General features: G+C 40.8%; 1 protein-coding gene across 8 annotated transcripts in view; it reads right to left on the bottom strand.

The window, feature by feature from the left end:
- LOC124291154 (poly(rC)-binding protein 3-like) overlaps positions 1-13,417 on the bottom strand; it is a 380,920-nt gene that overhangs the window by 175,806 nt on the left and 191,697 nt on the right. For all 8 annotated transcript variants that reach the window (XM_046728080.1, XM_046728097.1, XM_046728129.1 and 5 more), the window contains exon 5: positions 3,848-3,958. The gene's annotated coding sequence lies outside the window, so the exon portion shown is untranslated. The remainder of the gene's footprint in view (positions 1-3,847; positions 3,959-13,417) is intronic.

Here is a 13,417-nt window from a genome sequence, read left to right as displayed (position 1 = left end):
TAGTGATCAATAGCATGAACATAAAATCCATGCCAGGTGATTTTAGTGATCAAGTGACCAAACTAAAAACCTTAAATCAGGGCTCAATATGAAACCCACCTGCACCCGGTGCAACCTTAGCTAATGACCATTTTGCACCAGACAAACAAACACAGGTTGAACCTGCTGCGCCATACTGACTGACTGAGTTTAGTTTTACGCCGCTTTTAGCAATATTCCAGCAATATCACGGCGGGGGACACCAGAAATGGGCTTCACACATTGTACCCATGTGGGGATTCGAACCCGGGTCTTCGGCGTGACGAGTCAACGCTTTAACCACTAGGCTACCCCACCGCCCCTGCTGCGCCATACAAAAATATATATAATTTTGGGTTTGGGTCTTAATGATTTATCCCATCATCATAACATAATTACTTCTTTGAGTGGCATTTTAGAAGCTGGGAAGTACAAAATTGACAAACTTTATGGATAACAACTTCTTTATTACGAGAGTGCGACGTTTCGATACAGATTCTTGTACCGTTGTAAAGCAGGAATAAAATTCCTGCTTGACAACGGTACAAGAATCTGTATCGAAACATCGTACATTCCTGCTTGACAACGGTACAAGAATCTGTATCGAAACATCGTACATTCCTGCTTGACAACGGTACAAGAATCTGTATCGAAACATCGTACATTCCTGCTTGACAACGGTACAAGAATCTGTATCAAAACATCGTACATTCCTGCTTGACAACGGTACAAGAATCTGTACATTCCTGCTTGACAACGGTACAAGAATCTGTATCGAAACGTTGCACTCCCGTAATAAAGAAGTTGTTATCTATAAAGTTTGTCAATTTTGTATACTATGGATAGTCAAATTCTTGATAGCAATGAGTGCACTCTCGTAATAAAGAAGTTGAGTATCCACAGAACTTGGTTTTCATAACGTAATTATGCTGCGACTCAGAAGCTTAATCAATTTTATAAAATTTCATGACATGAACAACATCAGTTATTCAATCACTCTCATCAGAGGCACTCCTCCAAGCCAGTTCCTCTTCATTTTGTTTTCTTTGAACAGCAAAATATTAAATGCTATGGGTGCAAGTTGATAAACATGAGGATGCATTTCACAGTTTCAGGTTGCACAAATGAATATTCTAAATCCTTAAATCAAAACCCTGTTACATGTATGAAAATATCAAGTAAAATCAATAATAAAAGCCAGGAAATTAAACATGTGAAAAAGTCACATTAAACCATCGTGATACTCGTGACATTTCATAAAAAGCGATTCATTAAGTTAGATCAGGAACAAACATGAACTGATGTAATATTAAACTGCTCAGAGCTCATTTCACAACCAAGAAATCAATGCTTTCATTCTGATTCTGACCCATCTGGCCAAAATAACAATATCCTTCAAAGTCACATCTTAATATGATCAGTATCACAATAAACCAGACACCTTCATCCACAACAGAACAGCAGATTCAACATTCAATGCCCTCTCCAAGCAGCAGGTAAACCTTCAACGTATGGCGGTCACACGTTCCTGTCTGCTAGCATGCTAGGGGGATTGACAAGTCTAGTGATGTCATTAACCAACTAGACGCACATCCATTTCCTGGGAGTTTTGACCACTGCTCATGATAAGGTTACTGCAAGCAGACCAATCTTGGTCAAGATCCACTGACCAAACAAGTAATGTCCCCTGCCAATAAAAGGGAATGAGGCCCAATCAAATGAACCATTCTCCGATGGCCTCTAAATCAATTGGTTTGAGCCTGTGGGATGTCATCAGGTCCACCGTGAGCCCACGAGGCAATCACCATACACCATTTCACATTCAAAGTCATCTCGCTATCCGTGGTGCACAAAATGTACAAAACATCACTGATTCATCACACTTTGAGCTGTGGCAAACAATGAGGCTCTCAAAATGATCATAATCTGTCATATGTGTTTATTTCTTTGTGAAAGGCGCATGCTCCATATAATGGCCTTGCTTTCGCGTGTGAGTAAATGAGTGAGTGAGTGAGTGGGTGGGTGATTGAAAGGTGTTTTAGATGGCAGCTGGCTATATTTGGTTGTGGGAAGTGTTGAGGTGAACTTGACCTAAGAAACCGTTAAGGAATCTTCATCACTAAAGTGTTCACCTTCTCATACTTGCACACAAAAATAAGTATTTCTTGGGCTCATATTTTGGAAAAGTAAGGACTTTTTAAAGAAATATTTTGTATACCAGAGTAAGGAACCAGAAAAAAAGTGTTGATCTTTTTTATCCAAACAAATGCAGCTGGCCCACATTGAACTCTGCTCTTCAACACACTGTCAGCTGTCAAGCCTGTCATTCCATGGATAACAGAGTACACTTCGTATGAATTAGGCAATTTAAGACATATTTCTTTTATTTAAGAAAACATAACAAACAGATTTAAAGAAATGCACCAAAACCCAAGTGAGTGAGTGAGTGTGAGTGAGGTTTATCAGCTATACTTATTCTCGGCTTTAGAGAGACAGACATAAAAGGCAGACATCATTGTCCCAAGTAACATACACAAACAAGACATTGAGGGAGGCGGTGTCAGTGAGTCAGTAGCATCATATCACAATACAACAGGTTGTAAATACTGGACCTTGGACCTGACAAACCGTTACTGATGCTTTGAATTAATGGACACTATGTCCAGACAATGTAACATTATTGTGTCATATTTGGTATGATTAGTTTGGCATTTTTGGTGCCAAAGTTAATCTCAATGATGATGTCAGTCTCATTGCTCATCCCAAAAATTGAAAAGATGGATGAATTTGTTTTTCAAAAAAGCAAGGAGCAAACATCACCAAGTCAGAGAAGATGAACAAATGATGGGCTGGCACATATAATGTCTGACTAAATGGAGGGTGAGGAGCAGAGGGGTTTTGCACAACCCCAGGACATCTGGACCTGCTGGTGACTGGAAGGAACATCTGACTTGTCATATAAAGCTGTTGTTGAACTAACATCTCATCTGGTTGGAGCTCATCTGGTCCCCTACTGAAGAAGTGTTTGAGATGGGAGGTAAGATAACATGAGCTCTGACTGGCCAGGGTGTCACTGATGGACGGCACCCTGGTCTTGCTGGTCTTGCTGGTCTTGGCTGGTACAAAACTTACCTTTATCTTGCCGGATCCCGTAGATCAGAAGACCTTGCAATCTGGATGATGAGGTCAAGGTCATATATTTGGGTGCTGCTGTGAGTGTGATTGTATGAGTATTATGGGTGTGGATGTGGGTGTGGGTGTGGGTGTGGGTGTGGATGTGGATGTGGATGTGGGTGTGGGTGTGGGTGTGGGTGTGGGTGTGGGTGTGGGTGTGTGGTGGTGTGTGAGTGAGTGAGTGCTTTGAGTGAGTGAGTGTGTGAATGTGTGATTATCATCTTTTAGCTTGGAATATTCCATCAATATCATGGCTGGCGACACCAGAAATGGGCTTCACACATTGTACCCATGTAGGGAATCGAACCCGGGTCTTCAGCGTGACGAGTGGACACTTTAACCACTTGGCTACCCCATGGCCCCCTGTGGGTGTGTACACGCTGACATCCAGGCATCCAGGCATGGAGCTTGTGACAGTGATGTAGGCACCATCATTGTGCCACATTGTGCTAGTTTGGCATCCTTGGTGCTATAACCAATGCAACATGAAGGCATTCTCCTGAATGGTAGCCAGTGACTACATTCATATTATTCCCAAGGAATTAGTGTACACAGCATTGACAATGCACCGTAACAATGACTGTGTCATTTGCTGCTGGTAGTGGGCTTCAGGAAATAACGCCGACAACATCTACAAGTAGGATCAGGAACATACCTGTCAGATTCAATGCTTGTGATCTAGGTACACCAACAGGACACAGATAGTGGGAGATTCACTTCACATGACATCCATTGGCACACAGGAGGGCTCATTGATTCAGATTCGCTGAAATGACAACAACATCCAATAACACACCTAGGACAGCCATTTTGATTATTCCAGCTGGTGTCACATTGCTTTCATTGACCAGATGCCAAATCACATAAAATTTCAAGTGAGTGAGTATGGTTCTATGCCGCTTTTAGCAATATTCCAGCAATATCATGGCAGGGTACAACAGAAATGGGCTTCACACATTGTGCCCATGTGGGGGATTGAACCCGGGTCTTCAGCGTGACGAGCCAACGCTTTAGGCTACCCCACTGCCCCTAAAATTTCAAGAGAGTCAAATCTGGACATATACAAAATTCAGTGGCATTCACAGCTACCTGTATCTCTTGTAGTATTTTGGGCAGTGGGGTGGTTTAGTGGTTGAAGCGTTCACTGGTCACACCAAAGACCCAGGTTCGATTCCCCACAGGGGTACAATGTGTGAAATATTGATAAAAGCAGCATAAAACCATACTCACTCACTCACTCTTATAGTACTCATCAAATTGGTCCCAAGAAGATACAAGTAAGAACTACACTTTTATAACCCATGCCTGTTAACAGTCTTGAAAGGTCAGGCTCGCTGACTTGGTTGATGTAAGTCATTGTAACCCAGTTGTGTAGATCAATGTGTTTAATGGATCAAAACATGAGTTTGTCAGAGAAGACAACTTGCTTTTCAAAAACATGATCATGTGCAACAATTTTATGCATGTCTATGCTGCTTTCTTACCTGGCAGTTCTTACATCAATGGTAAGTGTAACTGCCATATTGTAATATACAATATATCAGAGTGCCATCCTGAATCATGAACTGCTAATATTGCACCAAGTTCATTTTTGCAAATTCCTGCAAAATATCCAAACACTCAGTAAAGCAAGTCTAGATTTCAATTATTTTTGATAAAACACTGTACATCCAGCACATCTCATTATCTCCCTGGCAATAACAACGTCACAGATAACAACAGCATGTCACAATGATCTGGAAAAGAAGACTCTAATCACAGCCAGGAAACCTCGGCCATTGTGAGCCCTCACTCCAAATATACAAGCCCTGAAGCGGATGTTACCATCTCTGGCACCACAATGAGCCTCCAGACAGGAAATATTGTGACATCTTTCCCTCTTCATATCCCTTCCATACCCCCTTTATCTACCACATACACCAACAACACCATATGGCAGGCCTAAGCGCCTCCTATAGTCTTCCAGTAATTATACGCCAAACATCAGACGAATATCTTCCGAATATTAAATCCCCTCTGGGCGGGGTGTGCTGAAAATATTATAAGTACGCACCTCGTCTTTAATTTAAAAATATTGGCATGACACCAAAGTAATATCACTTTCTGAAATCTGTTTGAACATGCAAGTTTTTGAGACGATGCCATCTGTGGTTGTCTCCTAATTGCTTATATTCTGCTTTAGGATATGTAATTGTAACATCATGTAGAAACGGACAGATATGAAGGAAGCTTCACTAATGCTTTCAGAGTCTCGACCTCGTATTTTTTCAGCATTTTTCTCCAGCAGCAAAATATTTAGACATACAACTCAAAAAAGTTCAAGAACAGCCATTTTTTTTACATAAATCTGTCATTTTGAAAAAGTAATCTGCAGTGGTCAATTTTTGTTAGTTGTATGTATGTGTTACTTACATCTTGATGCAGATAATCCTATTAATCGATTGTATCTGATAGCATATGACCGTCCTATAAACAGCAATCAAGAACCATCTTCACATTTTGTTCATTTGTTTTTTGTTTAATGCAAGTACTCCTGCTAGGCAATGGCAGTATGTAAATTGGACAATCTAGTGATTGACATCATGAGTGAGTGAGTGAGTTTGGTTTTACGCCACTTTTAGCAATATTCCAGCAATATCACGGCGGGGGACACTAGAAATGGGCTTAACACATTGTACCCATGTGGGGAATCGAACCCGTTTCTTCGGCGTGACGAGCGAACGCCTTAACCACTAGGCTACCCCACCGCCCCTGAGCATCATGACATCAAGGTGACACCAAATCCAAGCATTCATCCCTTGTTTAAGACTAAACTATGTTGGGACTTCACCCTAATTCCCACAAGTCAATCCCATTTCAATTATCAAAATTATAGTCCAATAAGTTTAACAGAGTGAAAGAATTCCTATCAAATGTTGAGTAGCATAGACATGTCCTTAAAGACGTCACAATGCCTTGCAGCAACAATACTGTGAACACTATAGAGCTTTTGAAATGATGCTTTGAAAAGAAAAAGAATTTTCATTCCCTTATATGGTAAAAGCTTAATTCTTTCACAAAGATGAAGCAGATTAAATTTTAGTGCTATCACCTAATTGCCTTCACGAAGCGCCCAATAACTGACATGTATTTTTCCATGCCAACTGTCGTCATTATAACGTTCTTTGTTGGACATTGTGTGAATCTATTTCCATACGAAGTGGGAGCTGAATGCCAGAAGAGACACAGAGTCGGACGGAGCTTGTTGAGATGGATCGCATGCAAAGGTTCAATCGTCACTTAACTGGGCGAGTGCTGTATCACTTCTGCACAAACATGATCAAATATTAATGGACTTTAACAACCAGCTTACACACGCTTTCACAGAATCAACCACAAAACGTGGATAATTATGTGTACAGACAAGTCTACAGGGATTTGAAGGATATTTGATCGCATTGTCCTCTAACGATAATTGTACACCACACTCTGACCCAAGGGGAGACAATTATGGCTTGTCACAGCTCGTGGTGATAAAATGGATTGGTTTCCACACTCTTGTTACGCATAAACAAATAGAATGTCATCATTCCAAATGTCATATGCATTCCACTACAGCAGTTTCCTCTAATATGCCGACTGACTCCTTGCAGAAGAGGCTGGGAAAGATCTTACACAGCAGGACTTTCTGGAAAAGATCTTGCACAGCATGACTTTCTGGGAAAGATCTTGCACAGCATGACTTTCTGGGATATCTTGCACAGAAGGACTTTCTGGGAAAGATCTTACACAGCAGGACTTTCTGGGAAAGATCTTGCATAGCAGGGCTTTCTGGGAAAGATCTTGCACAGCAGGACTTTCTGGGAAAGATCTTGCACAGCAGATATATCTGGGAAAGATCTTGCACAGCAGGACTTTCTGGGAAAGATCTTGCACAGCAGATATATCTGGGAAAGATCTTGCACATCAGATATATCTGGGAAAGATCTTGCACAGCAGGACTTTCTGGGAAAGATCTTGCACAGCAGAACTTTCTGGGAAAGATCTTGCACAGCAGATATATCTGGGAAAGATCTTTCCCAGCAGGACTTTCTGGGATATCTTGCACAGGACTTTCTGGGAAAGATCTTGCACAGCAGATATATCTGGGAAAGATCTTGCACAGCAGGACTTTCTGGGATATCTTGCACAGGACTTTCTGGGAAAGATCTTTCTCAGCATGACTTTCTGGGATATCTTGCACAGGACTTTCTGGGATATCTTGCACAGGACTTTCTGGGAAAGATCTTGCACAGCAGGACTTTCTGGGATATCTTGCACAGGACTTTCTGGGAAAGATCTTGCACAGCAGGACTTTCTGGGATATCTTGCACAGGACTTTCTGGGAAAGATCTTGCACAGCAGGACTTTCTGGGATATCTTGCACAGGACTTTCTGGGAAAGATCTTGCACAGCAGGACTTTCTGGGATATCTTGCACAGGACTTTCTGGGAAAGATCTTGCACAGCAGGACAGACACAGTGAATGAAGATCCTGATGAACGGTCACAGAAAAATGAGTGACCTAGTTTGTAATAATTTACACCACATCGGCAATCTTCTTCCCAAATTTCAGTGTTCCCTATGGATATTCCGGTATTTATAACAATACCAATGTTTCTGTCAACTCTGGCCCAGGAACCCTGCAGCTACAGGTTTCAGATCATGTCAGCTTGTACAACAAGCATTTTGTGACAAGAACTTTATGTCCTGTCATGAATGTTTATTCACCTTTCATCGAACATATCAAAAACATGCTCAAACGCGGTGTTGTCATGATATGATTTGCTATGTTTGCATAATATCTTTTCTAAGTTTTTGTAAGATCATTGTGCAAACTTTTCATTCCACTAGTAACTGTCTCCAGTTGCAGTTCACAATTACAAAATACTCATGAAATACGACTGACTGACTGACTGACTGACTGAGAGTTTGGTTTTACGCCGCTTTTAGCAAAATTCCAGCAACATCACGGCAGGGGACACCAGAAATGGGCTTCACACATTGTGCCCATGTGGGAATTCGAACTCGGGTCTTCGGCGTGACGAGCCAACACTTTAACCACTAGGCTACCCCACCGCCCCATGAAATACGAAGAAATGTGTGAGTTCTTGAAGTGCATAGTTGCATATGTACGCTTTACAGAGAGGTAGTGGACACTTGGCTGGTCAACCCAAGAATGTGATGTTCACACAGAGGACAAGAAGAGATGAACACCACAAGAACATGACCTTTACATAGATGTGTCATATACTAGGATGATGCCACTACAGTATGTGACCTTCACACTGAGACTGTGCTATCTAGGGACTGTGGACACCACAGTGTGTGACCTTCACATTGAGTGAGTGTGTGAAGGAGTTCGGTTTCACGTCGCTTTTAGCAATATTCCAGAAATATCACGGCAGGGGACACCAGAAATGGGCTTCACACAATGTACCCACATGGGGAATCGAAACTGGGTTTTCAGCGTGACAAGCAAACACTTTAACCATTAGGCTACCCCACTGCCCTCGTCACACTGAGACTGTGCCGACTAGGGACTGTGGACACCACAATGTGTGACCTTCACACTGAGACTGTGCCGACTAGGGACTGTGAACACCACAGTGTGTGAATATCACACAGAGGTAGTGCACACTAATTTTGTGAACACCATATTATGAACCCTTCTTCAATATCAACTTTCCTACTGAAAAGGAGCCAAACTGTTGGGTCTTTTTTGTTTTTCAAAATTGTAAAAAATGATAAAATATTTCATATTAAGCCAATCTTAAAAAGAACTGAGATTCATATTGAACATATTTTTTTTAGTGACTGACAAGACAAAAAATATCAAATTATTAAATATCCGCCTACAAAATCTGAACTTTAAAAGCATGAAATTAAATTTAACCATCCAAAGGTTCCTCACAATGAACTCAAGATTCTGAATCAGAATCCTGTGGTGAAAGTGTGTAGAAACATACCAGGTAGTTGGCAACTAAATAGTATCTTATAAATATCGGTTTGCCATCAAACACTTCAACAAAAGGGAATGTGTAATAATTACCCACAAAATCCTTCCACAAATCTCCTCGTGAATTATCAATACTACAGCATTATTAGTTGACCCACACCATAATTCTTTGGCATCTAAGAACCTGTTATGATCATAACTGTGTACAAGCAGCCAGACCGCGCCGTCTCCTCAGACAACCAGACGTTGCTGTCCTTCAATCAGCTCTTCAGACAGAATGGGCCAAAGACGCTGCTTCTCCGGACAAAAATAGGTACAGGAGTTAATCCTTGGTAATAATTATGCCTGAAAATGCCAAGGGTTGTGGATGACAAAGATTCTACTTTCACAACAACTACTTGACCTTTTAGACAAAATCACTTTTCCTGTCCGAAAAATAACCGGGAGGATTAGGATTTAACACTCTTTGGGCTAGAGTTATTACTATATGTTAGGGTTTAACACTGGTCCTCGCTAGACTTAACACCAAGTTAGGGTTTAACACTGCTCTTCCACTAGACTTAACACCAGGTTCGGGTTTAACACTGCTCTTCTGCTAGACTTAACACCAGGTTAGGGTTTAACACTGCTCTTCCACTAGACTTAACACCAGGTTAGGGTTTAACACTGCTCTTCTGCTAGACTTAACACCAGGTTAGGGTATAACTCTGCTCTTCTGCTAGACTTAACACCAGGTTAGGGTTTAACACTGCTCTTCCACTAGACCTAACACCAAGTTAGGGTTTAACACTGCTCTTCCACTAGACTTAACACCAGGTTAGGGCTTAACACTGCTCTTCCACTAGACTTAACACTAGGTTAGGGCTTAACACTGCTCCTCGCTAGTTTTAACACTAGGTTAGGGTTTAACACTGCTCCTCGCTAGTTTTAACACCAGGTTAGGGTTTAACACTGCTCTTCCACTAGACTTAACACCAAGTTAGGGTTTAACACTGCTCTTCCACTAGACTTAACACTTTAGGGCTTAACACTGCTCCTAAGCTAGTTTTAACACTTAACACCAAGTTTTAGGGTTAGGGCTTAACACTGCTCTTCCACTTGAGAACCTGCTCTTCCACTAGACCTAACACCAAGTTAGGGTTTAACACTGCTCCTGCGCTAGACTTAACACCAGGTTAGGGTTTAACACTGCTCTTCCACTAGACTTAACACCAAGTTAGGGTTTAACACTGCTCTTCCACTAGACCTAACACCAAGTTAGGGTTTAACACTGCTCTTCCACTAGACATAACACCAGGTTAGGGTTTAACACTGCTCTGGTGCTCAAGTAAGTTCTTTTTGTTCATTGTTTAACGCCACAACGCAGCAATTTCTGGCTATATGACGGCGGTCTGTAAATAATCAAGTATGGACCTGACAATCCAGTGATTGACATCATGAGCATTATGCACTTTGGATATGATGACTAGTCAACCAAGTCAGCAAGCCTGACCACCTAATCCTGCTAGTCGCCTCTTACGACAAGCATGCGTTGCTGAAGACCTGGATCTTCTCAGGTAGCACAGGTCAGCTAATAACACTTCTCTAACAACAGGTGTGCTTAACACTACTCTACAGGTTATGGTTTAACACTACTGTTTTGCTCAGGTCCCAGGTTTTATTTAGCTAAACCTACAAAACATACCCACTGTAAGTCAGTCCTATTGGAGTGAGTGAGTGAGTTTGGTTTTACGCAGCTTTTAGCAATATTCCAGCGATATCACGGCGGGGGACACCAGAAATGGGCTGCACACATTGTACACATGTGGTGAATCGAACCCGGGTCTTCGGCGTGACGAGCGAACACTTTAACCACTTGGCTACCCAACCGCCCCAGTCCTATTGGATACAAGTCAAATGTTATTATATTTATGATATTAACGTTTTAAAGCCTTACAAAAATCAATCATATTTATTCAAGGAAAAAGAACTGATGAGTGATAAAAAGTCAAGAAAACCAAACCATCCTAACAACAGAAATTTGTAGTGTGAAATGAAATGGAGACTACAAAACCTGTATCATCAATGACAAACTTACAAAAGCACAGAAAACAAGGAAAGGGATAACATCCATATATCCTCACCACAAGGATATTCCTTGTTAATAATATTACACAGATACCTTTTTATTTGTTCACAAATATACATTTTTGACTAATATTCTTGGAAATGAAATATTCTAAGATTTGTTTTGCCAAATTGTCTTTCAATACATAATAGAAAAAAATTCCGATAAACTCCAAATTTTCAATCTGAAGAAATTTGTCTTGCCTATCTATTTAATATTGCTATGGAAGTTTCAGCCATATTTCTTTCAGGGTCTATATTACAGACTACTTTTCTACTATGTATTCCAAGACTTCCAGCAATGGCAGCAAAAGGGTTAAAGTGAAACCAGCAAGGAGACAAGCCTGGTACAATCAGATCACTCTGTGGCTATTCAAAGGTAATTGGTTAATGTAGCTACTAGGGTCGTGGTAGCCTCAGCCAGCCCTAGGCTACCACAGGACCAGAACTGAGATGGACCTGTACCTGGTAAATACAGATCCTCCAAAACGTCCTGCTAAAGGACAAGACTAGAAAGGACAATGTCACAAATCTGCTGAAACATTCTCTCCAGGCTTTTAGTTTTTGTTTATTTACAGTCAAACACAAAATGGTCAATTCAGTTTTCATGTTTCACGCAACTTAAACTGATGTGACTATATACAGGAAAATTACCTGCTTAAATTACCTCATAAAGTTGTGATAATCCTACAATGAAATGCAACCCCTTCAGAACTTTACCGAACAACATGCACTAAAATATTATCACCATCACCACCATTGTTCAATCTAACATTAACCATCTCTATCATCATTATCATCATCACCATCACCATTCTTCAATCTTACATAAACCATCATAATCATCACCACCATCATCACCATTCTTCAATCTCACATTAACCATCTCTATCATCATCATCATCACCATCTATCATCATCATTATTCAATCTTACATAAACATCATCATCATCACCACCATTATTCAAACTTACATAAACCATCATCATCGTCATTATTCAATCTTACATTAACCATCTTTATCATCATCATCATCATTATTCAATCTCACATTAACCATCTCTATCATCATCATCATCATCATCATCACCATTATTCAATCTTACATAAACCATCATCATCATCATTTAGCAACACCATCATTTCACCCCCACAATTTCTATTATATATCATTATCATCCATATCACAATTTTCATTATCAAAATCATAATCATTTAAATATTTTCATCGCATTCAACATCCAATGTCTCAAAATAAGAAATCCTTACATGCCATGCAAGATGAAAGGGTTGGTTTGCACATTCCCCTTTTTGCTGATACAGCTCAGGACCGTGCCATATTCCCAACAACAAAATCTGCTCCAACAAACAGGCAAAGGAAAGGCTCAGTTTTTCCCTGAATGAAAAAACGAGGTGAACATGTGTGAAAATCAGAGGGGCTGGGCCAAGACCAATATTTACATGTGGTCCAAGCAGACAGCCAAGCTCTCTCCTATTAGCACAGGAGGATGGATGGAGAATGCAATCGGCTTGTGCTTAAGCAGGAGCACAAACACCCAAATACATGAAAAGTAAACTTCCAAATAATTAACTGCCTTCTACCTTCAAACTTAAGCAAATAGTACTGTAACCTTAGGCCTAGATGAGCCGTGGAGATCAGAGTTTAATACCCTCCCAGTATTACCGAGTTAATAGGCAGTTCAGTGTGAGACGCGTTTGTCGACGGAGGCATGGAGGAAATTAAGTAGGTAAGGTGCAGGTCTATAACAAAAAACGTCTCCATCAGATTGATTGCTGCGCGTCAATCTGCAATATTGGGAAACCATTATTTTGTTTTGACAGAGTGCAATGAAAGGGAGATAACTCATGTCAGCTTATCAATGTGTACCTAGTCCCAGGATCGTGAGACATTATCGTATTAAGATTTGGTTGGGATAACGGGTGCTCTCATAAAATACCCAACAACACTTCAGACTTGTTTGTTAACATGGTGTCGCCAATCAACATTCCATGTTAGATTTTCTCCGCTGGTGTATATATTTTATGCTAATAACCTCCAACTGGGCAGAAAGATTGACGCGTGGCAGTAAGCTGCTGCCAATTTGCAGTATCATCTTCATGCATGCATGGTGAACACAATCG

This window comes from Haliotis rubra, unplaced genomic scaffold (assembly GCF_003918875.1).
Source record: "Haliotis rubra isolate DU_JTF1 unplaced genomic scaffold, ASM391887v1 Scf113, whole genome shotgun sequence".
Classification (NCBI taxonomy): domain Eukaryota; kingdom Metazoa; phylum Mollusca; class Gastropoda; order Lepetellida; family Haliotidae; genus Haliotis; species Haliotis rubra.
The sequence above is the reverse complement of the archived record's forward strand: the minus strand, read 5'-3'. Positions and strand labels throughout refer to the sequence as shown.